This window comes from Pelophylax lessonae, assembly GCF_965119305.1.
Source record: "Pelophylax lessonae genome assembly, chromosome: 3".
Classification (NCBI taxonomy): domain Eukaryota; kingdom Metazoa; phylum Chordata; class Amphibia; order Anura; family Ranidae; genus Pelophylax; species Pelophylax lessonae.
In genome coordinates this window covers 55,467,120-55,494,304 of record NC_138770.1, presented here as the reverse complement: position 1 = coordinate 55,494,304, position 27,185 = coordinate 55,467,120, and positions in this window count along the sequence as shown.

Genomic DNA, 27,185 nt, shown 5'->3' with positions numbered 1-27,185 from the left:
AAAGGCTTGGTTTTCAAGTGGTTAGAAGAGTGGGTGATGTGTTGCTAAAATTGAGCATAAAATGCCAGGACTGTTCAAACACCCCCCAAATGACCCCTTTTTGGAAAGTAGACACCCAAAGCTATTTGCTGAGAGGCATATTGAGTCCATGGAGTATTTTACATTTTGCCCTAAGTTTCAGGAAAATGACAATTTGTTTTTTTTTTGTTTTTTTTTTTACACAAAGTTGTCAGTAAATGATATAATGCTCACACATGCCATGGGTATATGTGAAATGACACCCCAAAATACATTCTGCTGCTTCTCCTGAGTACAGGGATACCCCATGTGTGAGACTTTTTGGCAGTCTAGCCGCGTACAGGACCCGGAAAACCAATCACCGCCTTCAGGCTTTCTAAGGGCATAAATTGTTGATCTCACTCCTTACTACCTATCACACTTTTGAAGGCCATGAAATGCAAAGATAGCACAAAACCCCCCCAAATGACCCCATTTTGCAAAGTAGACACTCCAAGCTATTAGCTGAGAGGCATGATGAGTCCATGGCATAGTTTATATTTTGCCACAAGTTTCGGGAAAATTATAATTTTTTTTTTTTGTTTTTTTACACAAAGTTGTCAGTAAATGATATAATGCTCACACATGCCATGGGTTTATGTGAAATGACACCCCAAAATACATTCTGCTGCTTCTCCTGAGTACAGGGATACCCCATGTGTGAGACTTTTTGGCAGTCTAGCCGCGTACAGGACCCGGAAAACCACTCCCCACCTTCAGGCTTTCTAAGGGCGTAAATTGTTGATCTCACTCCTTACTACCTATCACACTTTTAAAAGGCCATGAAATGCCAAGATAGCACAAAACCCCAGCAATAGACACCATTTTGCAAAGTAGACACTCCAATCTATTTGCTGAGAGGCATGGTGAGTATTTTGCAGCTCTAATTTTTTTTGGAAAATGAAGAAAAAACAGGAAAATGCATTTTTTTTCCTCTTTTTTCAATTTCCAAAACTTTGTGACAAAAAGTGAGATCTGCAAAACACCCAACATGCCTCTCTGCAAATAGCTTAGGGTGTCTACTTTCCGAAAAGGGGTCATTTGGGGGGGGGGGGGGTTGTGCTGTCTTGGCATTTCATGGCCTCCGAAACTGTGATAGGTAGTCAGGAGTGAAATCAACAATTTACGCCCTTGGAAAGCCTGGAAGTGGTGATTGATTTTCAGGGGCCTGTACTCGGCTAGACTGCAAAAAAGTCTCACACATGGGGTATCTCTGTACTCAGGAGAAGCAGCAGAGTGTATTTTGGGGTGTCATTTCACATATACCCATGGCATGTGTGAGAAATATATCATTTAGTGACAACTTTGTGTAAAAAAACAAAAAAAAAAAAATAATAATAATATATTTCCCGAAACTTGTGACAAAATATAAAATATTCCATGGACTCACCATGCCTCTCAGCAAATAGCTTGGGGTGTCTACTTTGCAAAATGGGGTCATTTGGGGGGGTTTTGTGCTATCTTGAAATTTCAGGGCCTCCGAAACTGTGATGGGTAGTGAGGAGTAAAATCAAAAATTTACGCCATTAGAAAACCTAAAGATGGAGATTGAATTTCGGGGTCCCGTACACAGCTAGGCTCCCAAAAAGTCTCACATATGTGGTATCCCTGTACTCAGGAGAAGCAGCAGAATATATTTTGGGGTGTAATTACACATATACCCATGGCATGTGTGAGCAATATATCATTTCAATGACAACTTTGTGTAAAAAAAAAAAAAATTTTTTTTTTTAGTCATTTTTCAAACACCTGTGACAAAAAAATGAAATATTCAATGAGCTCAACATGCCTCTCAGAACATTCCTTAGGATGTCCACTTTGCAAAAAGTGGTAATTTGGGGGGGTCTTGTACTGCCCTGCCATTTTAGCACTTCATGAAATGAGATAGGCAGTCAGAAATTAAAGCTGCGTAAAATTTCAGTATTTACACCATAGTTTGTAGACGCTATAACTTTTGCGCAAACCAATAAAAATACGCTCACTGAATTTTTTTTGTCAAAGACATGTAGCTAAATATATTTTGGCCAAAAAAATGACATAAATTGAGTATATTGGATATTTTTTAAAAGACAAAGTTGAAAATGTCATTTTTTTGCAAAATTTTCGCTCTTTTTTTATTAATATCGCAAAAAATAAAAAGCGCAGAGGTGATCAAATACCACCAAAAGAAAGCTCTGTTTGTGGGAAAAAAAGGACGTCAATTTCGTTTGGGTACCACATTGCATGACTGCACAATTGTCAGTTAAAGTCGCACAGTGCCAAAGCACAAAAAGTGGCCTGGACGTAAGACAGCAAAATACTCTGGTGGTAAAGTGGTTAAGCTATTGCTAGGATAGCATTAAAAGGGGAAAGAAAACAAAGAAAGGGCGCACCGACCTAGCGCATTATCCTCAATAGAAGGCTTTATTTGTGTAACATTAAAAAGTGGCTACTCACAGACATAGATGTAAATATAGCATATCGAGCTCATTTGCCCAAGTGTCCGGATAAGTCCAAATAATCGTCCATAACCGATGAGATGACGGCTGACGCGTTTCAAGGCTTAGCCTCTTCCTCAGAGCTCTGAGGAAGAGGCTAAGCCTCGAAACGAGGAAGTAGAGGAAGAGGAATTAGAGGAAGTAGCTACATAAGAGAAAGAAGTATGTTTTGCTTAGATAAAGGAAAAATTATATTTTTAAATTTTTTTTGTATATGCCCTTGTGACGCAACTGTTGACATATAAGTGATGTCCACGCCTATTTCGGTAACTTAGCAAGAGGGCATGAGCCGGGCTAGGTTCACTTCGCTAGCGATTAAAAAAAAAGGTTTTCCTGAAAGTATGTGTCTGGAAATTCCAATCTTTGGTTTCTCAGAAGCTGTTTTCTGCTACTAAAGTACCGACGTAAAACTGTGGCGGATGGTCCGAAAGTGGTTAATAGTCATGGTATCACTGTGCTTGCTTGGCCAGCAAACTCGCCTGACCTAAACCCCATAGAGAGTCTGTAGGGTATTGTCAAGTGGAAGATGAGAGACACCAGACTCAACAATGCAGATGAGCTGAAGGCCGCTATCAAAGCAACCTGGGCTTCCATAACACCTCAGCAGTGCCACAGGCTGATCACCATCATGCCACGCCACATTAATGCAGTAATTCATGCACAAGGAGCCCCGGCCAAGTATTGAGTGCATACTATACTGTACATGGACATACTTTTCAGTAAGCCTGTATTAAAAATCCTTTTTTTTTTACATAATCATCAAAAATAAAAGAAAAAATATATGACTAACTTTTTGCATTGAATTACTGAAATATATTAACTTTTTGATGATATTCTAATTTTATGAGATGCACCTGTATATGACAAAAATGTCCCCATGTTGTGGCACGACTCATCACAACATAAAAGCAAATGGAACCACAAAAAAGAAAAATCCAAAGGAAACCTCCTGGAGTGTTAAAGGAGGAATGGGTGGAAACCAAACCTGGGCGTAGACCGCTAAGCAGTGGCGGCCCGTGCATAGGGGGCGCCCGGGCACCGCCCCCCTACCCCTAAAAAAAAAGAAAAAAAAATTACAAAAAGAACAAATAAAGTTGTGAAAAAAAAAATTGTGTTCGCAGGCCTATGTGGTGGCACTGGTGGCTATGGGGGGGGGGGGGTGGGGTTTAAGTCCCAGAAGAGGCGCCGATTGGCTGCCTTCTGGGGGCGTAACCTGGGCGCAAGTCAGGTGCGCTAGGACACCCCCACTTTCCTGATATCCTGGCTGTGATTGGTCCAGTCTACAGCCTGGACCAATCATCATCCAGGACATCCCATGGCCCCAGACTGACCCCACTGACCCCGCGTGTGTCAGTCACGCTGCCGCACCGAGTCCGACTGGAGTGGACAGACGGTAACGGCAGGAGACGGGAGTGACGGCGGCAACGGCAGAGAGCGGAGCGGAGACCGGAGTCATCGGACCTGAATCGGATCCATCCGTCCAGACCAGGCACAGGCAGTCACCAGGCCGCGCAGCGTCTCGGAGGTCATCTGGAACTCCAGTCTGGAAGAGAGAGACACCACACCAGTGCACCACTCGAGTCACGAACAGTCAGTCACCACCGGTAAGTGACTCCTCAGTCCTCCTCTCCTGCACCTGCAGACTGCAGTCTTCTCCTCAGTGGTTTCAAATTCTCACTAAATCACTAGAATTTGCCATCCCCAATGCCTGGATGATCATGGATGGTTGGATGGACCCAGGCCAGGCCAGAACAGGTAGGTACAGGCATGTCACGGTGCAAGATTTATCAAGTTACCCAGGCCGGGCCCAGACCAGAGTGTGCACAGATATCCTTATATACTGTATATATATATATATATATATATATATATATATATATATATATATATATCATCATGGATGGATGGATAAAACATCCATCCATGGATTGATATATATATATATAATCATATCTGCACACTGTGGTCTGGGCCCGACCTGGGTAACTTGATGTTATTCTTCTTGCACCATGACCTTACATGCCTGTACCTACCTGTTTTCCCCTGGCCTGGGTCCATCCATGATAAGGATATCTGCACTCTGGTCTGGGCCTGGCCTGGGTAACTTGATAAATCTTGCACCGTCCGTGACCTCTTCCTTGATTACTGATGGCCCCTTTAACACTTGTGTGGCATCAAAGTCACGCAATATTTTACCGCGTTTTTTGCCGCAAATTTTTCTTTTTGCGCCCCCCCCCCAAAATTTTGAGCACCAGCCGCCACTGCCGCTAAGCAAGCACTGGGACCACCTGGCATCAGACATACAAGGAAAAATATAAGTGAATGTGAAAGGGGAGTATACTGTAGGTGAGAGCAAGGTATGGTATGTTTGAAAACATAAATGCTACACTACAAGCCACATACCCGGTCATTTTATATCCGAGACATACTACACAGGAGGATGTATATAACAGAGGTTACAGGCATGCATTAATTTTCTTTTGCTAGGCACAAGTAAAGAAGCAGTCTGTAGATGGATCTATAAAGTATGACAAAGACTATAACTAAAACTAAATCGAAATTTGCTGCCAAAAATTAACACTGGTGCATGCTCAAAGCATAAATAATAACATATTAGATTTTTCACTCCAGGACCAGCAGTAGTATATAATGAGTTTGGAAATTGTAGAGAAATGCTTAAATAATGCATTACAAATTACAATTGAACTACACCCATTTGATTATAGATGACTAAAATGAGTTTTAGTCGACTAAAATGTAGGGCGTTTTAGTCGACTAAAATATACTGGAGTTTTAGTCGACTAAATACGACTAAAACTAAAACACTTGCAGAAGACTAAAATGGGACTAAAACTAAAATGCCATTTTAGTCCTAAGACTAAGACTAAAACTAAATTGAAATTTGCTGCCAAAATTAACACTGCATAGATGAGTATAGTAAATGAGCTTACCTTTCCACGTATTACTCTCAGTCTCACTGTGTAGAATGGTGGATGATGTTTGTGTGTCTCTCTTAGGGCTTTAAGTAGGACAGTGCTTGTTTGTAACTCCCCCCAGGTTTGTGTGTGGAGAGGAGGAATCTTATATGTGTGCAGCATCTGTCCGCACTTACTGGTGCCATTGTAAGGTCTCCTGGATGTTCGGCGTGCAGCGCATCCTTGCCCACAGGCGGTTAGCGTATGTGGAATGACGTCCTGACATAGGCTGGGATCAGTGAGCCTACGCGTGCCGGGTGCCACCAAGCATGCCCCCGCCCGGCATGCATTCACAAAAAAAAAAAGGAAAAAACACAAAAGTTTAACTGCTCACGACAGAAAGTAGGGGCATATAAAAGTGTCACAATCGGGAACATATATCAGGATCTCATGGACATATTGGGATTTCACAGTAACAAAGCAGTTGTTAAGGCAATCCCCAGAGGGGGTTTGCACGCACAGATAAATTATTTCTCCATTCCTCCCGAGGTGAAGCCTTCCAAGAAAGACTTAAAATTCACCGCCTCATTGAGGCCTGGGATTGTGGTAGCCTTTAGGTGACGGCTCCCTCTGCAGGAGGAGTTTGTTCCAGTCTCCTCCTCTGGGGCTGGGGTGTACCTGATCCAAGGCCAGAAATTTGACTTTAGGACAAATACCACCATGTATAGCGGTAACATGTCTGCCCAATGGCAGCTCTGATTTACAAGTTTGCATGATACGAATGTGCCAGAAGACCCCTCTCCAAAATTCAACTTTGGTTTTCTCTACATAGAATGAGCCACAATCATAGCAAAAGGTATACCACACCATAAGATTTACAGTTAACGTAGTGTTGTGCCTTAAAAATGTGTCCATTGGGCAATTCAATGGACGAGGCATTATGCATGTATCTACAGTATCCACATGCCCTGCATATGAAAGTGCCTTTGTATTTGCAGGGATCTTTTCTACGAATAAATATGATACACTGCTCAAAGAAATTAAAGGAACACTTTGAAAACACATCAGATCTCAATGGGGAAAAATATCATGCTGGATAGCTATACTGATATGGATTGGGTAATGGGTTAGGAACAAAAGTATGCCACATCGGTTGATGGAAATGAAAATTATCAACCTACAGAGGGCCAAAATCAAAGACACCCCGAAAAATCAAAGTGAAAAAATGATGCAGCAGTCTAGTCCATTTTGCCAAAATTTCATCGCAGCAACTCAAAATGGTAAGCTTGTATACATGCCTGACAATGTCAGGGCATGCTCCTAAAGGAGACAACAGATGGTGTCCTGGGGTATTTCCTCCCAGATGTCCACCAGGGCATCACTGAGCTCCTGAATAGACTGAGGTGCACCCTGGCGGCACCGGATGGACCGAAACATAATGTCCCAGAAGTGTTCTATTAGATGTAGATCAGACAAGCGTAAGGGCAATTCAATGGTATTAATTCCTTCATCCTCCAGGAACTGGCTGTATACTCTCGCCACATGAGGCCAGGCATTGTCGTGCACCAGGAGGAACAAAGGACCCACTACACCAGTGTAGGGTCTGACAATGGGTCCAAGGAGTTCATCCCGATACCTATCGGCAGTAGTTAGGGTGCCATTGTCTAGCCTGCAGAGGTCTGTGCCTCCCTCCATGGATATGCCACTCCAGACCATTATTGACCCACCATCAAACCGGTCATGCTGAAGCATTTTACCAGTGTTGGGGTAGTTACTCAAAAAATGTAACTAGTTACTAGTTACTTCTGTAAATTGTAATGAGATTACTTTACTAGTTACTGCATTTGAAAAGTAACTTCACTACTTATTACTTTACTTTCCTCTTTCTTAATTGACCGTGTAGAAGAAGATATATGACACTCTTTCTGGATAGAGTTTATTGTATAAACACAGGCTTTGGGAAACATGAGAACAAAAGCTGAAAAAACTGAATAAAACATAAAGTGCAACAAAAATTCATAAACTTCATCCCTCTCTATTCTTCGAAATAACGATTGTATCGCATGGCTTGGGTAACGCAGGAAAGCGCGTTCCTATAGCCTAGTAAAGTAGTGTAGTTACCTCCTATAGCCTAGTAAAGTAGTGTAGTTACCAATATTAGTATTGTAACTAGTTACATTACTTAGTTACCAAAAAAAGTAATGTAGTTACTGTAATCAGTTACTTTGTAACTAGTTACCCCCAACACTGCATGTTACAATCAGCATAACGCTCGCCACGGCTTCTCCTGACCCTTTCACGTCTGTCACATGTGCTCAGGGTGAACGTGCTCTCATCTGTGAAAAGTACAGGGCGCCAGTGGCGGACCTGCCAATTCTGGTGTTCAATGGCAAATGCCAATTGAGCTCCACGGTGCCGGGCAGTGAGCACAGGGCCCACTAGAGGACGTCGAGCCCTCAGGAAACCCTCATGAAGTCACTTTCTGATTGTTTGGTCAGAGACATTTACACCAGTGGCCTGCTAGAGGTCCTTTTGTAGGGCTCTAGCAGTGATCATCCTGTTGCTCCTTGCACAAAGGAGCAGATAGTATATAGAGGGGGATTAACCGCGCTTAAAGAAAATAATATTGAACAGCAGCAACTTCAAGTGTGACCACACCCTGTAGAATATTTGTAAATTAAGTTGCGCTAAGTGTGATAAATGGAGATGTAAAGTCCATAAAGTCCCAATAGTAAATGATGATGACAAAATCCTAGATGTAATCCTGGACCAGACTCCCTTAAGGGTATAGGCTTACCAGATTCAGGTAAGAGAAAAGCAGATGCTCAATGAATCTTGTCACCTTGATAGAAGATCCAGGCCCACGTGAGCGGTAGACTCAATGGTCATTGGATCATGAAAAAAATGTAAAATACGCAATAGCGTAAAACCCAACAAATAGGTAAATATCACCAATGTGACTTGAGAATAACGTGTGTAAAAATTAGACCACCACCAAAGATTCTTATTATCAGTGGGCAAGTGTATATTAAAGAAAATGGTGTGTGTTAAATACCCCTTACCAAATATAAATATGGGTAGGTGTATATAAACCAATAAATAATTCCAGCTGAAGTTGCCTCTTACCAGACGACTATAATGGATGTGCCAAAGTGAAAAAAACAATGATGAAAGATAGGTGTAGAACCATCACCAGCTAGATGAGCCTCTTACCATGTGAACGAAATCAAATGTGTAAAATCAGATTCCAATAAGACACCAAGATTCAGTACCGAAAAGGAACCAGTAGGGGTCACCTCTTACCAGATCTTTAGATCAACCACGCTTGTATGATATTAATTGGTTGGGGGTCCGGCAACAGACTCGAGCAACTGTTCTTAGGGGTGGTAGAGAGAAGCAACTGCAGCGACTGTCCTGTGCGAGGGGAGAGGAGGAAGAGAGCAGTGCCCGGGCTCACAGGAAGTGTTAAGGACATTGCATTGCTGGTGAGATCAACAAGTATTATCTGTATTTGATGAAAATAAAAACAAAGTCAACTACCACCCCTAAGAACAGTTGCTCGAGTCTGTTGCCGGACCCCCAACCAATTAATATCATACAAGCGTGGTTGATCTAAAGATCTGGTAAGAGGTGACCCCTACTGGTTCCTTTTCGGTACTGAATCTTGGTGTCTTATTGGAATCTGATTTTACACATTTGATTTCGTTCACATGGTAAGAGGCTCATCTAGCTGGTGATGGTTCTACACCTATCTTTCATCATTGTTTTTTTCACTTTGGCACATCCATTATAGTCGTCTGGTAAGAGGCAACTTCAGCTGGAATTATTTATTGGTTTATATACACCTACCCATATTTATATTTGGTAAGGGGTATTTAACACACACCATTTTCTTTAATATACACTTGCCCACTGATAATAAGAATCTTTGGTGGTGGTCTAATTTTTACACACGTTATTCTCAAGTCACATTGGTGATATTTACCTATTTGTTGGGTTTTACGCTATTGCGTATTTTACATTTTTTTCATGATCCAATGACCATTGAGTCTACCGCTCACGTGGGCCTGGATCTTCTATCAAGGTGACAAGATTCATTGAGCATCTGCTTTTCTCTTACCTGAATCTGGTAAGCCTATACCCTTAAGGGAGTCTGGTCCAGGATTACATCTAGGATTTTGTCATCATCATTTACTATTGGGACTTTATGGACTTTACATCTCCATTTATCACACTTAGCGCAACTTAATTTACAAAGGAGCAGATGACAGTCCGGCTGATGGGTAAATGACCTTCTACGACCCTGTCCATCTCCCCTAGAGTAACTGCCTGTCTCCTGGAATCTTTTCAATGCTCTTGAGACACATCAAACCTTCTTGCAAGGGCATGTATTGATGTGCCATCCTAGAGGAGCTGGAGTGCCTGTGCAACTTCTATAGGGTCCAGGTATCGCCTCATGCTACCAGCAGTGACAATGACCCTAGCCAAATGCAAAACTGGTGAAAAACAGTCAGAAAAGATGAGTAGGGAAACAGAATTTAAGTGGCCTCCATTTTTAAAACTATTCCTGTTTTGGAGGTTGTCTCATTGTAGCCCATCTAGTGCACCTGGTGTTAATTTCATTAACACCAAAGTAGCTGAAACTGATTAACAACCCCCTCTGCTACCTAACTGACCAGATCAATATCCCAGGAGTTTAATTGACTTGATGCTATACTCTGATTAAAAAGTGGTCCTTTAATTTTTGTTGAGCAGTGCACCTTTTAATATAATGTAATGTTTACTCTTTGAGCCTTTAAAGTCCTATTTCCAAACTGGGGAAACCTTTTCTCTAAATGGTGATGGATAACATAAGAAGGTGGAAAAAAAAAATGATAAAGAAAAATAAGGACAGATTGAAGATAAAAAAAAAAAGTTTGATAACATTTTGGAATATGGTTATTGTGGATGATATTTTGGAGACTTCTGCACACATTTGACTGCATAAACTGGAACCATTACTAGGTGTTATTACTGCATAAACTGACACAGATACTGGGGGCTATTACTGCATAGACTGGCACCAATACTAGCGGCTATCACTGTGTAAACTAGCACCAATACTAGGGGCTATTACTGTATAAACTGGCTCCAATACTAGGGGTTATTACTGTATTAACTGGCACCAATACTACGGGCTATTACTGTCTAAACTGGCACCAATACTACGGGCTATTACTGTGTAAACTGGCACCAATACTAGGGGTTATTGCTACATAAACTGGCACCAATACTAGGGGCTATTACTGCATAAACTTGCACCAATACAAGGGGCTATACTGCATAAACTGGCATAAATACTAGGCTTTATTACTGTGCAAGCTGGCGCCAATACTAGGCTTTATTACTGTGTAAACTGCCATCAATATTAGGGGTTATTACTGTGCTTACCAGCACCAATACTAGGGGTTATTATTGTATAAATTGGCACCAATACTAGGAGTTATTACTGCGTAAACTGGCACCAACACTAGGGGCTATTACAGCGTAAGCTGGCACCAATACTGGGGGTTATTACTGCATAAACTGGCACCATTCCTAAGGGTTATCACTGCATAAACTGGCACCAATACTAGGGGCTATATACTGCATAAACTGGAACCAATAATAGGGGCTATTAATGCATAAACTGGCACCAGTACCAGGGGCTATTACTAAATAAACTAGCACCAATACTAGGGGCTATTACTGCATAAACTGGCACTAATACTAGGGATTATTACTGTGTACACTGGCATCAATACTAGGGGTTATTATTGCATAAACTGGCACTAATACTAGGGGTTATTACTGCATAAACTGACATCAATACTAGGGGTATTACTGCATAAACTGGCACCAATACTAGGGGCTATTACTGCATAATCTGGCAGCAACACTAGGGGCTGTTACTGCATAAACTGGCACCAATACTAGGGGTTATTAATGAAGATAGGGGGAAGGCGGAAAGAGGAAGAAAGGAGAAAACTCTTGAAAACTTGTCAGTGTTAGGTTAGTACAATAAAAAGGTATCAGTACATACTGCATTACTGTATTTTTGAACCTCTTTATATATACTTATTTCGTTTTTTTCAGGGGTATGATATAGTGGTGAAAATTCTGAGTGCCCCCCCCCCCCCACCTGAGTTTTGCCTGAGGTATCTTATGTGCTCCCCCTATATATTGTTCCTAGAGTAGCCACTGCACAGGTGTAATGATTAATCACAACTTTATTATGTGAAATGCATCTACCTAGACTATTTGTTGGTGATCTGCGGTGCCACCTTGGGTATATAAACAAAAAGGCATTTGTAACTAATGTGATGTGCAGTTGTTTCTTCTTACCCTGATACTATCCAACGAGGCGAGTTGAGGCTAGCACTCATACGAAGGTTCCATCAGGCTCATTTATTCCACCTGGAGCAGTGGGTTTTCTTTACCTTGGCACCACCTTTACTGTCTGCATTCTGAGCATTCTTCCCTGGGCACATACTGCCCTTAATGTTAGCAGCACTTAGTGCACCATCCAGCCACATGATATAAGAGATGGTCAGAGACTGCGGGCATAGTATAGGAGATGCTCAGAGACTGCAGACATGACACAAGAGATGGTCAGAAACTGTGGACATAATAAAGGAGATGGTCAGAGACTGCGGACATGGTAAATGAGATGGTCAGAGAATGCAAACAGGATTTAAGAGATGGTCAGAGACTGTGGACATGGTATATGAGATGGTCAGAGACTGCAGACATGGTATATGAGATGGATAGTGACTGCAAACATGAGACTTAAGAGATGGTCAAAGAATGTGGATATGGTACATGAGATGGTCAGACACTACAGACATGACACATGAGATGGTCAGAGACTACAGACATGATATAAGAGATGGTCAGAGACTGTGGACATGGTACAGGAGATGGTCAGACACTGCAGACATGACACATGAGATGGTCAGAGACTGCAGACATAGTATATGAAATGCTCAGAGACTGCACACAAGAGATGGTCAGAAACTGTGGACATAATAAAGAAGATGGTCAGAGACTGCAGACATGGTAAATGAGATGGTCAGAGACTGCAAACATGACATAAGAGATGGTCAGAGACTGCAGACATGGTAAGTGAGATGGTCAGAGATCGCAAACATGATATAAGAGATGGTCAGAGACTGAAGACATGGTATATGAGATGGTCAGACACTGCAGACATGATACATGACATGGCCAGAGACTGCAGAAATGGTAAATGAGATGGCCAGAGACTGCAGAAATATTATATGAGATAGTCAGAGACTGCAAACATTGTATGTATAATGGTCAGAGACTGCAAGCATGATACAACAAATGTTTAGAGACTGTTGACATGCCATATGAGATAGTCAGAGACTGCAGACGTGATACTATAGATCGCGGGTGGCAAACACAAGGCCCGCGGGCCGAATCCGGCCGCCAGGCCTTTTCATGGGGTCCGCGTAGCGGCCGCTGACTACCACCTCTTTATCACTTTCTCGCACACAAATACATCCTCCGGCGCCGCCTGTGCTTGTGCGCATGCGCGGCCGGCCGGTCTCCAAGGTGATATCTCTCGTTCCCTCTGTCCTTCTAGCGGCGCCGGCTGATTGAGCTGAGCGCATTCCCGGCCGGCCAGTCTCCTGCACTCTCTCCCCAGTCCCTAGTGTCCCTATTGTTAGTGTCAGTGTTTTTTTTTTCCTGTCAGTGAGCTGCACCCTGAGAGCGGGCTTTTTGCCCAATACACAGGCAAGGGTTATTACTGTATTAACTGGCACCAATACTACGGGCTATTACTGTCTAAACTGGCACCAATACTACGGGCTATTACTGTGTAAACTGGCACCAATACTAGGGGTTATTACTACGTAAACTGGCACCAATACTAGGGGCTATTACTGCATAAACTTGCACCAATACAAGGGGCTATACTGCATAAACTGGCATCAATACTAGGCTTTATTACTGTGCAAGCTGGCGCCAATACTAGGCTTTATTACTGTGTAAACTGCCATCAATATTAGGGGTTATTACTGTGCATACCAGCACCAATACTAGGGGTAATTATTGTATAAATTGGCACCAATACTAGGAGTTATTACTGCGTAAACTGGCACCAACACTAGGGGCTATTACAGCGTAAGCTGGCACCAATACTAGGGGTTATTACTGCATAAACTGGCACCATTCCTAAGGGTTATCACTGCGTAAACTGGCACCAATACTAGGGGCTATATACTGCATAAACTGGAACCAATAATAGGGGCTATTAATGCGTAAACTGGCACCAGTACCAGGGGCTATTACTAAATAAACTAGCACCAATACTAGGGGCTATTACTGCATAAACTGGCACTAATACTAGGGGTTATTACTGTGTAAACTGGCATCAATACTAGGGGTTATTACTGCATAAACTGGCACTAATACTAGGGGTTATTACTGCATAAACTGACATCAATACTAGGGGTATTACTGCATAAACTGGCACCAATACTAGGGGCACCGGCTGATTGAGCTGAGCGCATGCCGGTCGGCTGGCCAGTCTCCTGCACTCTCTCCCCAGTCCCTAGTGTCCCTAGTGTTAGTGTCAGTGTTTATTTTTTCCTGTCAGTGAGCTGCACCCTGAGAGCGGGCTTTTTGCCCAATACACAGGCAGGGGTTGTACCAGAGCTGGGACAGATAGGAAGGCAGGAGAAAGCAAAGATGTGAGAGAGTTTTTTTTTTTCGGGGGGGGCCGGGGTGGGGTGGTGAGGGCTGTGGAGGTAGGTGGGAGGATGGGAGCAGAGCGCACTCCTGAGCCCCGCACTCCGTACCCAGCGCACACGAGAACTCCGCACGCAACCCTACACTCCGCACGCAACCCCGCACTCCAGAACTCCGCACTGCGTATGCAATCCCGCACTCCTGAACTCTGCACTCCGTATGCAACCCCGCACTCCTGAACTCCGCACTCCATACGCAACCCCGCACTCTGTACCCAGCGCACTCCTGAACTCCGCACTCTGTACCCAGCACACTCTTGAACTCCACACTCTGTACCCAGCGCACTCCTGAACTCCGCACTCCATACCCAGTCCACTCCTGAACTCCACACTCCGTACCCAGCGTACTCCTGAACTCCGCACTCCGTACCCAGCGCACTCCTGAACCCCACACTCTTTGAGGGCAACTATATTGCTGATGCGTCCCCCAATGAATTTGAGTTTAACATCCTTGCTTTAGATGGTCAGAAACTGCGGACATAGCATATAAGATGGTCAGAGACTGCAGACATGATACAAGAGATTATCAAAGACTGTAGACATGGTATATCAGATGGTCAGATACTGTGGACATGGTATAATGGATGGTCAGAGACTGCAGGCATAATACAAGAGTTGGTCAGAAACTGTGAGCATAGTATCAGCATGGTATATGAGATGGTCAGAGACTGCGGACCTGATATATGAGATGGTCAGGGACTGTAGACATGATACAAGAGGAGGCCAGAGACTTTGGGCTGGTATATCAGAGACTGCGGACATGTTATATGGGATGGTCAGAGTATGCAGACGTGGTATATGAGATGGTCAGAGACTGTGGACATGGTACAGGAGGTAGCTAGAGACTGCAGATGTGATATAGGAGATGGTAAAAGACTGAAGACATGATACAAGAGTTTGCCAGAGACTGTGGGCATGATATTTGAGATGGTCAAGGACTGTAGACATGGTATTTTAGATGGTCAGAGACTGCAGGCATGATACAAGAGTTCATAATAAACAAGCAAAAAATTTGGGGGAGCATACCCATGTATTTCTAAAGCTGGTGCAGCTATGAACCAAGAGACATGTATATTAAAAAAGAATAGCGCACACATGCAAAAGAAACTACCAAATTTGAAGATAATCCATAAATAAAAATGGGGATTTGGTCCCACCATATGGCCATATAGTGCTCAAGCCCACCACTGCGTCAAAGTACCCCATTATTGTCAAATGTGTGGTCAACCTTCCGTAGTGCGATTTCTGTTCAAGGGCAGAGGGGGTATAGCTCAGTGGTAGAGCATTCGACTGCAGATCGAGAGGTCCCTGGTTCAAATCCGGGTGCCCCCTGGAATACCCTAGCCCTGTATCCAAATGGAGAAGAGCAAAAAAATTATAAAAACAAGTATTGCAAGGGAGACTTGATGGAGCATTTAACCCCACTGATAATGGGGTACTTTGACGCAGTGGTGGGCTTGAGCACGATATGGCCATATGGTGGGACTAAATCCCCATTTTTATTTATGGATTGTCTCCATATTTGATAGTCATTTCTTTTGCATGTGTGCGCTATTCTTTTTTAATATACATGTTGCTTGGTCCATAGCTGCACCGGCTTTAGATATACATGTTCAGGGTTTGCTCCCCCAATTTTTTGCTTGTTTATGATACAAGAGTTGATCAGAAACTGTAAGCATGGCATAAGCATGGTATACGAGATAGTCAGAGACTGTGGATCTAATATATAAGATGGTCAGGGACTGTGGACATGATACAAGAGGTGGCCATAGACTTTGGGATGGTTTATTAGATGGTCAGAGACTACGGACATGGTATATGAGATATTAAAATATTGTGATCCCCGTACTATGTAGTGTGTGGAGTGCGTTTACTAGACTGCTGCTGGGATTTAAGGTGTATATTCCTCTCAGGTATATTTTATGTGTGTACCCGGCGCTGTCTAACCATAAAGTGCTTAACCACTTTGCCACTGAGTACCGTAGTACTACTGCGGCAAAGTGGCTCGTTATCGTCTGAGGACGTAGACCTACGTCGTCAGACACTCCCCCTTGTGGGCGGCGCTCGCGCGCCGCCGGAGGCTCGCTCCCGCTGTATTCAGTCACAGCGGTAGTCGGGCCAGGGGAGGAGCAGCGGCGATCGCCGCTGCTCTGCCCCGATCGTCGGGGATCTAGTGTGGAGATCCGCCCGCTTGTGTAAACACAAGCGGGCGGATCTCCCAAGTGACAGGGAGTGACAGATCTGAGTGTTCAGCATAGCTGAACACTCCGATCTGTCCCTGGCTCACACAGTCACCTCCCCCCACACATGTCAGTAAGCACCAGGCATACATTAACCCCTCCCTCTCCAATAAAATTAACCCCTTCCCTGCCAGTGTCATTTTTACAGTAACAGTGCATATATATAGCACTGATTACTGCAGTAATGTCACTGGTACCCCCAAAAGTGTCAAAAATGTCAGTCAAGGGTCCGATCTGTCCGCCGCAATGTCGCAGTCCCGCAAAAAAAATCGCAGATCGCCGCCATTACGCGTTAAAAAAAAACACCAAAAATGACAGAAATCTTTCCCTTTGTTAGTAAACGCAATAACTTTTGCGCAAACCAATCAAAATAAGCTTATTGTGAATTTTTTTTACCAAACATATGTAGCAGAAAACAAATTGGCCAAAAATTAAAAAAAATTTTGATTTTTACATTTTTTGGGGGGAATTTCATATAAAAAAATGTGAAAAATATTGTTGTTTTTTCAAAATTTACGCTCTTTTTTTGTTTATAGCGCAAAAAGTAAAAATCGCACAGATGATCAAATACCACCAAAAGAAAGCTCTGTTTGTGGGAAAAGAAGGACGTAAATTTCGTTTGGGTATGGCGTCGCACGACCGCGCAATTGTCAGTTAAAGTCGCACAGCGCCGAATCGCAAAAAGTGGCTCAGACGTAAGACAGCAAAATGCTCTAGTGGTAAAGTGGTTAATTTGTATCTCTAATCATTATTTGTGCAGAAACATAATATTTAAATCACAATACATAATATTAAAAATTAAAGTGCAATCAGTGCAAAAAATGTGCATGAACGATAAGTCCTTTCAAGTGCTGGTTATCTTATTCTTCCAGTGCCAGTATGTTCCAACAAGTCACCGACTACTAGTGATGGGTTAAACGCCTGTGCTTCAAAAATAATCCTCCAATGGCAAAAAATGTTTTTTTTTTTTTTAAGACCCCGTTCACACTGAGGCGACCTGTCAGGCGACCTGGTCGCCTGACAGGTCGCCGTAGGTCGCCTGCCATAGAGAACCTGTGGACCCGTTCTAATAGGAGCGACACAAGTCGCTCCGACTTAGAAAAAGGGTCCGGAGCTTCTTTGGGGCGACCTGGAGCGACCTGCATTGACTTCAATGTTATGAAGTCCGTGCCGGCCGCTCCGAGGTCGCGGTGCGAGCTGCGTGCCGCGACCTATGAGGTCACCCCGGCAAGTCGGATCGCCCCAGTGTGAACGGGGTCTAATTCTTTATATTTTTATTATTTTCCATCAATAAACAAAGATATGACAGATATATATATCACATACAAAAATATAATAAACAGTGAGTCGTCCCTTTTATCCTCCTCCAGGCGTTCCAAAGAGCGGACGTGATGTAACCAGAAGAAAGCGGGTGGATACTTCCAGTTAAGTCACGCCTGCTCTTTGGAACGCAAACCGCGACTTTTGAATTCCAGAGCGGCGTCATTACATGCTCACATGCAAGAGGAGAGGTTTCTAAGTGCGCAATCGGCTTTTATATGTTTTTTTAATAATAAAAACTGAATTTTTGTAAAATCTTACCTGTAAAATTCCTTTCTCTGAGTCCTCCGACAGTCGCCGCCACCTCAAAGTCATCACTGTTTGGTATTGACTTCCCATCCGCAGGAATAGCTAGGCATATAGACTTAGTCCAAAGACAAAAGCCATTAGCATATACACACCCATGGGGGCTGTCCCATCTGGTCAATACCCCCCCTGCATCACCACTCCCAACTCAGTTTGGTATCATAGCAGTAGGTAATAAGAACCCCAAAAGAGGGGCGGGGGCGGCGACTGTCGGAGGACTCAGAGAAAGGAATTTTACAAAAATTATGTTTTCTTTTACGTCCTCCGACAGTCGCCGTTACCTCTAAGTCATCACTGTTGGGATGTCCCAAAGCAGTATAGACATGAGGGGTGGGAGACGCAACCATAGAAAAGGCAACGCAGTACCCACATCAGAGAAAGGAACCTTACAGACACTGTAAGAGAGCCAACTGGGCAACATAAAAAATACGCTCAACAGGAGCAACAGCCCAGGAAAGCAAATGCCAACAGCCAGGGACCCAGAAACAAACAAGGGTCCATCATGGCACTGCCGCACTGAGAACTTTGCGGCCAAAGGAAGCATCAGCCGATGCCTGAACGTCTACTTGGTAGAATGTGGAAAAACGTGTGCACCGACGACCAAGTCGCAGCCTTGCACACCAGGGCCACCGAGGCCCGATGCCAATAGGCCCAGGACGCACTCACAGAGCTGGTGGAGTGCCCCGTAACAGGGAACGGCGGAACCCGTTCCTTCAAGGCGTAAGCCTGTGCAATGGTCTGTCTGATCCATTTGGCGATAGTGGCTGCAGATGCAGCCATGCCCTTCCGAGGTCCCTCGGGAAGGACAAAGAGGGAATCCGTCTTCCAAAAGGACTCCGTAGACGACAGGTAAACCCTGATCGCCCTGACAACATCCAAGGAATGCAAAGCAACCTCCTTAGGATGCTTAGGCTTTGTACAAAGAGAAGGCAGGACAATGTCCTCATTAACGTGGAACTCAGAGACCACCTCAGGAAGAAAGGAGGGATGCGGACGCAAAACCCCTTATCCCGGTGAATCACCAAGTACGGAGAACGGCAAGATAACGCTGCCAGTTCAGACCCCCTGCGAGCCAAAGTGATCGCCACCAAAAAGGCAACCTTCTCAGACAGCAGAGGCAAAAATATTTCCCTAATGTTTACAAAGGGAACAAGCTGTAAGACGGACAGAACCAAGTTCAAGTCCCATGGAGGTAAAGGCTCCTTCCAGGGAGGAGCCAAACGTCGCACACCTTAAATGAAGGTGCGAACCAAGGAGTGAGAATGGCCAGTGCAGCCACCTGGCCTACAAACGTGGAATGGCCAGTGCGGACACCTGGCCTACAAATGTGGCCAGCGCCAGGCGCCGGTACACCCCCAACAGGAGGAAGGTCAACACTCTGGACACCGAGTACGAGCGAGGGGAGAACCCCCTGGACTCATACCAGGCAAAATAAGCCTTCCAGGTATGGTAACAAAGTATACCAGAGGAGGAGATCCTGGCCCTGATCAGGGCAGGGATGACCCCCGGGGAGAGACCCTAGTCCTTCAAGACCAGGGTCTCAACAGCCAGGCTGTTAAAGCCAACGACTGTAAGCAGGATGGAAGATCGGACCCTGAGACAGGAGATCTTCCCGCAGAGGCAGACGCCACGGAGGCGCCACTGCCAGGTGAACAACGGCGGCGTACCAGGACTGGCGCGGCCAGTCCAGAGCCACCAGAATCCCCACGTGCGGTTCCGAAATAATCGGCGGAGGAACCGGGATAGGAAACGAAACGGGGGAAAGGCATATATCAGATGATACTGATTCCAAGGGGCTACCAATGCATCCGAGGCGTCCGCCAACGGATCGCGCGGTCTTGCCACGAACCTTTCCACCTTTTGGTGTAGCCGGGATGCGAACAGATCCACGTCCAGGGATCCCCACTTCGCACACAGCATTAGGAAGACCTCCGGGTGTAGGGACCATTCCCCCTGGTCCAGGGTCTGGCGGCTCAAATAGGCGGCCCGCCAATTTTTCACACCCGGAATGTGAACTGCTGGGATCGCCAGGACATGAGTCTCGGCCCAAGACAGAATGTCGGTCACCTCTCGGGCCGCTCGAGAACCCCTGGTGCCCCCCTGGTGGTTCACGTAAGCCACCGCAGTAGCATTATCCATCTGTACGCGGACAGGCAGGCCCCGGAGACGGTCCGACCACTGGAAGAGGCAGAGTTAGATCGCAATTCCAGCACATCCATCGGGAAGGAGGACTCCTCCCCCGACCAAGTGCCCTGGGCAGACAGGTTGCCCAGGACTCCACCCCAGCCCGGCAGGCTGGCATTCGTGGTAACCACCGTCCACACCAACGGACGGAAGGATCTGCCTTCCGCCACCGACGGAGACTGGAGCCCCCACAGAAGGGCCAATCTGGTCTGACGACTCAATGAGACATCCAGATCCAAGGACTGAGACAGTCCGTCCCAACCTGCCAGGATCTCCGCCTGGAGAGCCCGCATGTGGAACTGAGTAAAGGGTATTGCCTCGAAGGCTGAAACCATCAACCCCAGGCCCCGCATACAGGTCCTGAGTGACGAGGACGGGCTGTTCTTGAGGGACCTGAGCTCGTAACGCAAAGTCCGGAGCTTGCCCTCCGGCAAGAACACCTTTGCCCGGAGCGTCTGTACCGTGATGGACAGAACGCGCACAAGGTCCTGGCTGGCACGCAGGCTGGCATTCGTGGTAACCACCGTCCACACCAACGGACGGAAGGATCTGCCTTCCGCCACCGACGTAGACTGGAGCCCCCACAGAAGGGCCAATCTGGTCTGACGACTCAATGAGACATCCAGATCCAAGGACTGAGACAGTCTGTCCCAACCTGCCAGGATCTCCGCCTGGAGAGCCCGCATGTGGAACTGAGCAAAGGGTATCGCCTCGAAGGCTGAAACCATCAACCCCAGGCCCTGCATACAGGTCCTGAGTGATGAGGACTGGCTGTTCCTGAGGGACCTGAGCTCGTCACGCAAAGTCCGGAGCTTGCCCTCCGGCAAGAACACCTTTGCCCGGAGCGTCTGTACCGTGATAGACAGAACGCGCACAAGGTCCTGGCTGGCACGTGATCTTAGAAGCAGATCGTCCAGGCAAACCAAGACCGCAATGCCCTGGACCCTCAACAGGCCCAGAACCGGCGCCAATACCTTGGTAAACACCCTTGGTGCCGAAGCGAGACCAAAAAGGTAACGCCACAAAACCGGAAAGGTCCTCTGCGATAGCAAACCGCAGGTACCGCCGACGACCCTCAAAAATGAGGACGTGCAGGTACGCGTCCTTCAGATCTAACTAGGCCAGGAAATCTCCCGGACTCAAGGAGACCACAACCGAACGGAGAGACTCCATTCGAAACTTCCAAACACGCACAAAGCGGTTCAGAACTGTCAGGTCCAGACAGGACGCACTTTGCCCTCCTTCCTGGGCACAGTGAACAGATTCGAAGAAAGCCTCCGAAACCTGTCCTGATGAGACACCGGGACAAACACCCCCTGAGAAAGCAGGTCCAGCACCGCTTGATGCAAATCCCGCAGGCGCCCTGGAAGCAGATGAAGAATGGAGGGAAAGAATCTGTCCGCCGGCCGGGGAAGGAATTCGATCTTGTAACCCGATCGAATGATTTCCTGAACCCACCTGTCCGATAGCCGGAGCAGCCAAGGTTGGAGGAAACCGCGCAAACGTCCCCCCACCCCTGAAATGGGTGAGGGCGCCCCTTCAGGTAGAGGCGGATTGCCCCGCCAAGCCGGCATTGCCGGACTTTTGCTTACCCGCCCAGGGCTTCTTCTGGGTGCCCTGGGCCTGGAAGGGCTTACCCTTGGGATGGGTCCGAAAGGCACGAAAAGACCCCCGATTGGAACTAGACGCAGAACCCCGCCTGCCTCGAAAAGACTTGGTCTTCGGTTCTGGGGCAGCATAGTGCTCATGCCCCCCGTGACGCCTGTTACCAGGGTGTCCAATGCCTCGCCAAAAAGGCGAGAGCCAGCATAGGGAGAATCAGCAACAGTGTCCCTTGAGGACTGGTCGGCCGACCAGCTCTTCAGCCATATCAGTCGCCGTTGAAGCACCGCGACACTAGAGAGGCGAGCCACTAAGGGGGCCTCGTTCAAGGCTGCCTCACACAAGTACATGACTCTGATCCACCAACTTCAGCCGGGCAGGTGTAACACCAGCAGACACAAGATTGCGCCTAAGCATCTTAGTCCAATCAGCAGCCGCCTGAGCCACCAGGACGGACGTGAAAACGGGTTTGAGCAACAAACCCTCCACCGTATAGGAATGGCGAGATAGGGACTCCAACCGCCGGTCTGTGGGACCCCGGAAAACTGGGGCATCCTCAGTAGGAACCAAGGTAGCCTTGTTCAGCACGGCCACAGTGTGATCTACCTGTGGAGGCACACACCATCGTGATTCCGTAGCCGGATCAAAAGGATAAAGCAACCTAAACCGACTAGGTACCAGGAACGGACGTTTTAACATGCGCCACTGTTCATTAACAGTGTCATGGAATTCTTCTGGGCAGGGAAAAACCTACACAGACTTGCGGGTCCTGTGCGTCCCAAACAGGGACACAACGCCCGGAGGACAGGGCTCATCCTCCAAATGTAACCCATCAACCCATCTATGGTCGCCCGTTCTTCAGGTGACCCCGGGGAGTGGGCATCAACCCCTTCCATCTCAGCCTCCCCCTCAGACCCCAGGGGGTCCAAAGATGAGCGGGACCCTGAAAAGGGCACGCTCGCAGCAGCAGCAGCCATATCCCCATCTGAATCAGAAGAGAGAGACAACCTGGGACTCTTTCTCGCAGCCCGTTCAGACATCAGCAGTTCCATATTCGCCACAGCAGCCAGGTCGGGGCGCAGCGGGGCCACAGGGGAACTGGGGCCCCCCACTAAAGCTGGACGAAACTGCTTTCCTGAGAATCCATGGCTCAAGTTATCAGACAAACTACAGTGCAAAAAACAGTGTACTGTCCCCTTTAAGAACGCTACTGCAACAGTGATGAAAGACCCCCAAAGGAGAAGAGAAAACTGAGCCAGAAGCGATATACAGAGGGAAATATGAGAGTGATAAACTGCAGAGCCCGCAGAGCGTTGCTACCAGTGTCCTTGCTGCTGATGGAAATGCTGCTGGAGAGGGCTGGACTATAAGCCAGACCCCGGGAAAATGGCTGCCCCATAGGGATGCATTGGAGGCCACGCCAAAATGGCCGACGACATGCGGCCGGACCGATCGTTCCACCGCCCACAAAATGGCGGCGGATGGCACCAAAACGACATGCAGGAGCGCCCCAGAGGAGCTACACCCCACACAGAAAAGTACTTACCTGTACCAGATGGCGTGGGGGAGCCTCTATGCACGGAAAACCTCTGTCCTCATCTGACAGGGAGTGCCGCGAGCCAGGGACATGACGCTGCAGCACTGCAGACGAGTCCTGTGAGGTAGCCACCTCACGGCTGCATCCCTGTAGCGAACAGGGATGGGTCGTTCGTAATGCCAGAGCGAACCATAGCTGAACGCTCGATGGCTGGCTGGGGGTCCATCTGACCCTCTGTGACCTGGAAAACCAGGGCGGTCAGTCCGAATCCCAGCACCGCATGATCCATCTTCATCCGAAGAGAAGACTAACACTAGAGCTGACAAAATAACCAGCTAGTAAAGCAAGAAAAAAAACTGACATTTTCAAAGAAAATCAAATAAAAGATTAGGAAGGCTGAGACTGAAGCCCCAGCACAAGGGAAGCCTGACTATTCCTGACGCTAGGCAGATTAAAAGTTGGGAGTGGTGATGCAGGGGGGGGTATTGACCAGATGGGACAGCCCCCATGGGTGTGTATATGCTAATGCCTTTTGTCTTTGGACTAAGTCTATATGCCTAGCTATTCCTGCGGATGGGAAGTCAATACCCAACAGTGATGACTTGGAGGTGGCGGCGACTGTCGGAGGACGTAAGAGAAAACAGAATTACACTACGGATTCCTCTTGATTCTATCTCCCTACACTAATATGAGGTTCTGTAAACCTGCCTGGAGTCACAAAAGAAAGGAAAAAAATGTTTTTTGCCACTGGAGGATTATTTTTTAAACACAGGTGTTTAACCCATCACTAGTCGGTGAGTAAGGGCACATAAGGGGGGGAGCACAACGGCACTTGTTGGAACATACTGGCACTGGCATAATAAGATAACCAGCATTTTAACCACTTCTGGCCCGGAAAGGATTTTCCCCTTAATGACCAGGCCATTCTTCTTTGTATGGCCAATTCTTTGGCCAATTTGCATTTTGCTAAATATTTTTGGTAACCAAAATCCAGCCACATAATATAAAATATACCTGAATGGTATATGAGATGGTCAGAAACTGCAGACATGGTGCACATGAACAAACACATGTAAACGTAACTTAGAAAAAAAAAAGGTAAATCGAAATAAACTAATCAATTATTCCTTATAAAGCACTGCAAACCTGCATACAGAAAGGTACAGTAAATGCAGAAATTGTGATGTAAATGAGCCTTTAATGAGTGACCCGGTATATATACATAGCACTGATCCCTGTATGTGTATTAGTCCAGTCCTCCTCATCCAATCACCATTATCATTACCATTAAAGCGGTAGTATCCCGCTTTTTGACACTTTTACCTACAGGTAAGCCTATAATAAGGCTTACCTGTAGGTACAAATAATATCTCCTAAACCGGCATGGTTTAGGAGATATTTACAATGCATGCAGCCGCTCGCGTGAGCGGCGCATGCGCTCTGAAGGTCCGGGGGGACCTTCAATTTAGTTTGCCGGGAGCTTGCCGGGAGCTTGCCGGAAAATCGCTCCCGCGCGCATGCGCGGGAGTGACGTCATCCCGGCTCATTATGCCTTTGTCTTGCAGGTTTTTTTTTTTTTTTTTAAGGGTGTACAACCGCTTTAAAATATCCATAGGCAAAAAGAATAAATCAATCTGTTTATATCAATTGTACATCATTTCACCAATCTATGTATTCTACCAAAAATGGCATTGAGGTGTCATCATTTAAAAAAAAATATATAATTTACTTTAAAGTTAAAGTAATTTAAAATTACTTTAAATATAGATACAATGTGCAGACCCTCATAGAGCTGTTATACAAATATAAAGATTTGAATTTTCAGCCATGTGTCATTTTCAAATGTAATCCCCAGCTCAAAATAACTGACATTGTTTAAAAAAAAAAAAAAAAAAAAACAATGTTATGCTTATTTTGAATTGAGTCTGTTGACAGACTTGTTTACACACTCAAGGTACCTGCATGGTCATGTGACTTTAAGCCCCTCCCACTGCACATCCCCGTCCACTGCATGGTCATGTGACTAAGCCCCGCCCACTGGCACTGTGAGTCTATATAAGGAGCTGTGCGTCAGTTGGTGGTCATTCACTCTGTGTCTTGTGATCAGAGAGGAAGCGATCGCTGTGTGTCGTGTTTTCTATTATCTGATATCGCTCAGAATTGGAGAATGACATTTTATCGCAGAATAGAGAAGGAAGAAAAGGTTTCTCTGAACATCACCAAAGAGAAACCTGCAGATAGAATTGATTCCTTGTTAGAGGATCACCAGCCCGCTGAAATGCCAAACACTACGACCCCCCCAAAAAAGGGGAAGTGGCGGGCGTTTAAGCGCGGAGCAAGGAGAATTTTTAAATGTGTTTTCCCGTGTTTTGGGAAAAAAGAGAAGGAGGAAATTACAACAGGCGAGGATGGTAAGTGAAATGTAATAATGGAATCTGATGTAAATCACTCCGACATCCACTGACTGAGCCCCACCATTACCATTACAATATCTGTACACAAAATAAACCAGAAATGTACATCATTTATATATAATGTCACCAAACATGTCATTTATGTGTCCCAATGGAGAACACACACATTATAGAAACATATTACTATTTTAGGCAACATTCACAAAGCTCTGGGAGTCTCATTTTCAAATCTCACTGGACTCAACTGAAAATAACTGACATTTTTCTAAAATTACCATCCCCCATCCTGCTGTGTTATCTTTATAATCGGAGACTCTGCAATGTACTGGGGTCACTCCTGTACACAGAACCCCCTCCCCCCACACATGTCAGTAAGCATGAGGCATACATTTAACCCCTTGATCACCAACGGTATTAACCCCTTCCCTGCCAGTGTCATTATAACAGTAACAGTGCATATTTTTAGCATTGATTACTGTAGTAATGTCACTGGTACCCCCAAAAGTGTCAAAAATGTGAGTTAGGGGTCCGATCTGTCACAGTTCCGCAAAAAAAAAAAAAAAATCGCAGATCGCCGCCATTACTAGTAAAAAAAAAAAAAAAAAACAATAAAAATGACAAATCTTTCCTGTAGTTAGTAAACGCGATAACATTTGCACAAACCAATCAAAATACGCTTATTGCGATATTTTTTACAAGAAATATGTAGCAGAAAACAAATTGCCCTAAAATGTTAAAAAATTTTGATTTTGAAATTCTTTTTTGGGGAATGTTATATATCAGAAGGTGAAAAATATTGTTTTTTCTTTCAAAATTGTCGCTCTTTTTTTCAAAAATTAAAAATCGCACAGGTGATCAAATACCACCAAAAGAAAGCTCGATTTGTGGGAAAAAAGGACGTAAATTTAATTTGGGTACAGCGTCACACGACCGCGCAATTGTCCGTTAAAGTAACGCAGTGCCGAATGGCAAAATATAGCCTGGTCAGGAATGGGGTAAAATCTTCCGGTCTTAATGTGGATAAAAATACGCTCATTGAGAATTTTTTTGTCAAAGACATGTAGCTAAATATATTTTGGCCTAAATATATGACAAAAATTGAATATATTGGATATTTTTAACAGTCAAAGTAGAAAATGTCAATTTTTCGCAAAATTGTCGCTTTTTTTTATTAATATCGCAAAAAATAAAAATCGCAGAAGTGATCAAATACCACCTAAAGAAAGCTCTATTTGTGGGAAAAAAAGGACGTAAATATAGTTTGGGTACAGCATCGCATGACCGCGCAATTGTCAGTTAAATTCGCGCAGTTCCAAGTTAAAAAAAGTGGCCTGGTCA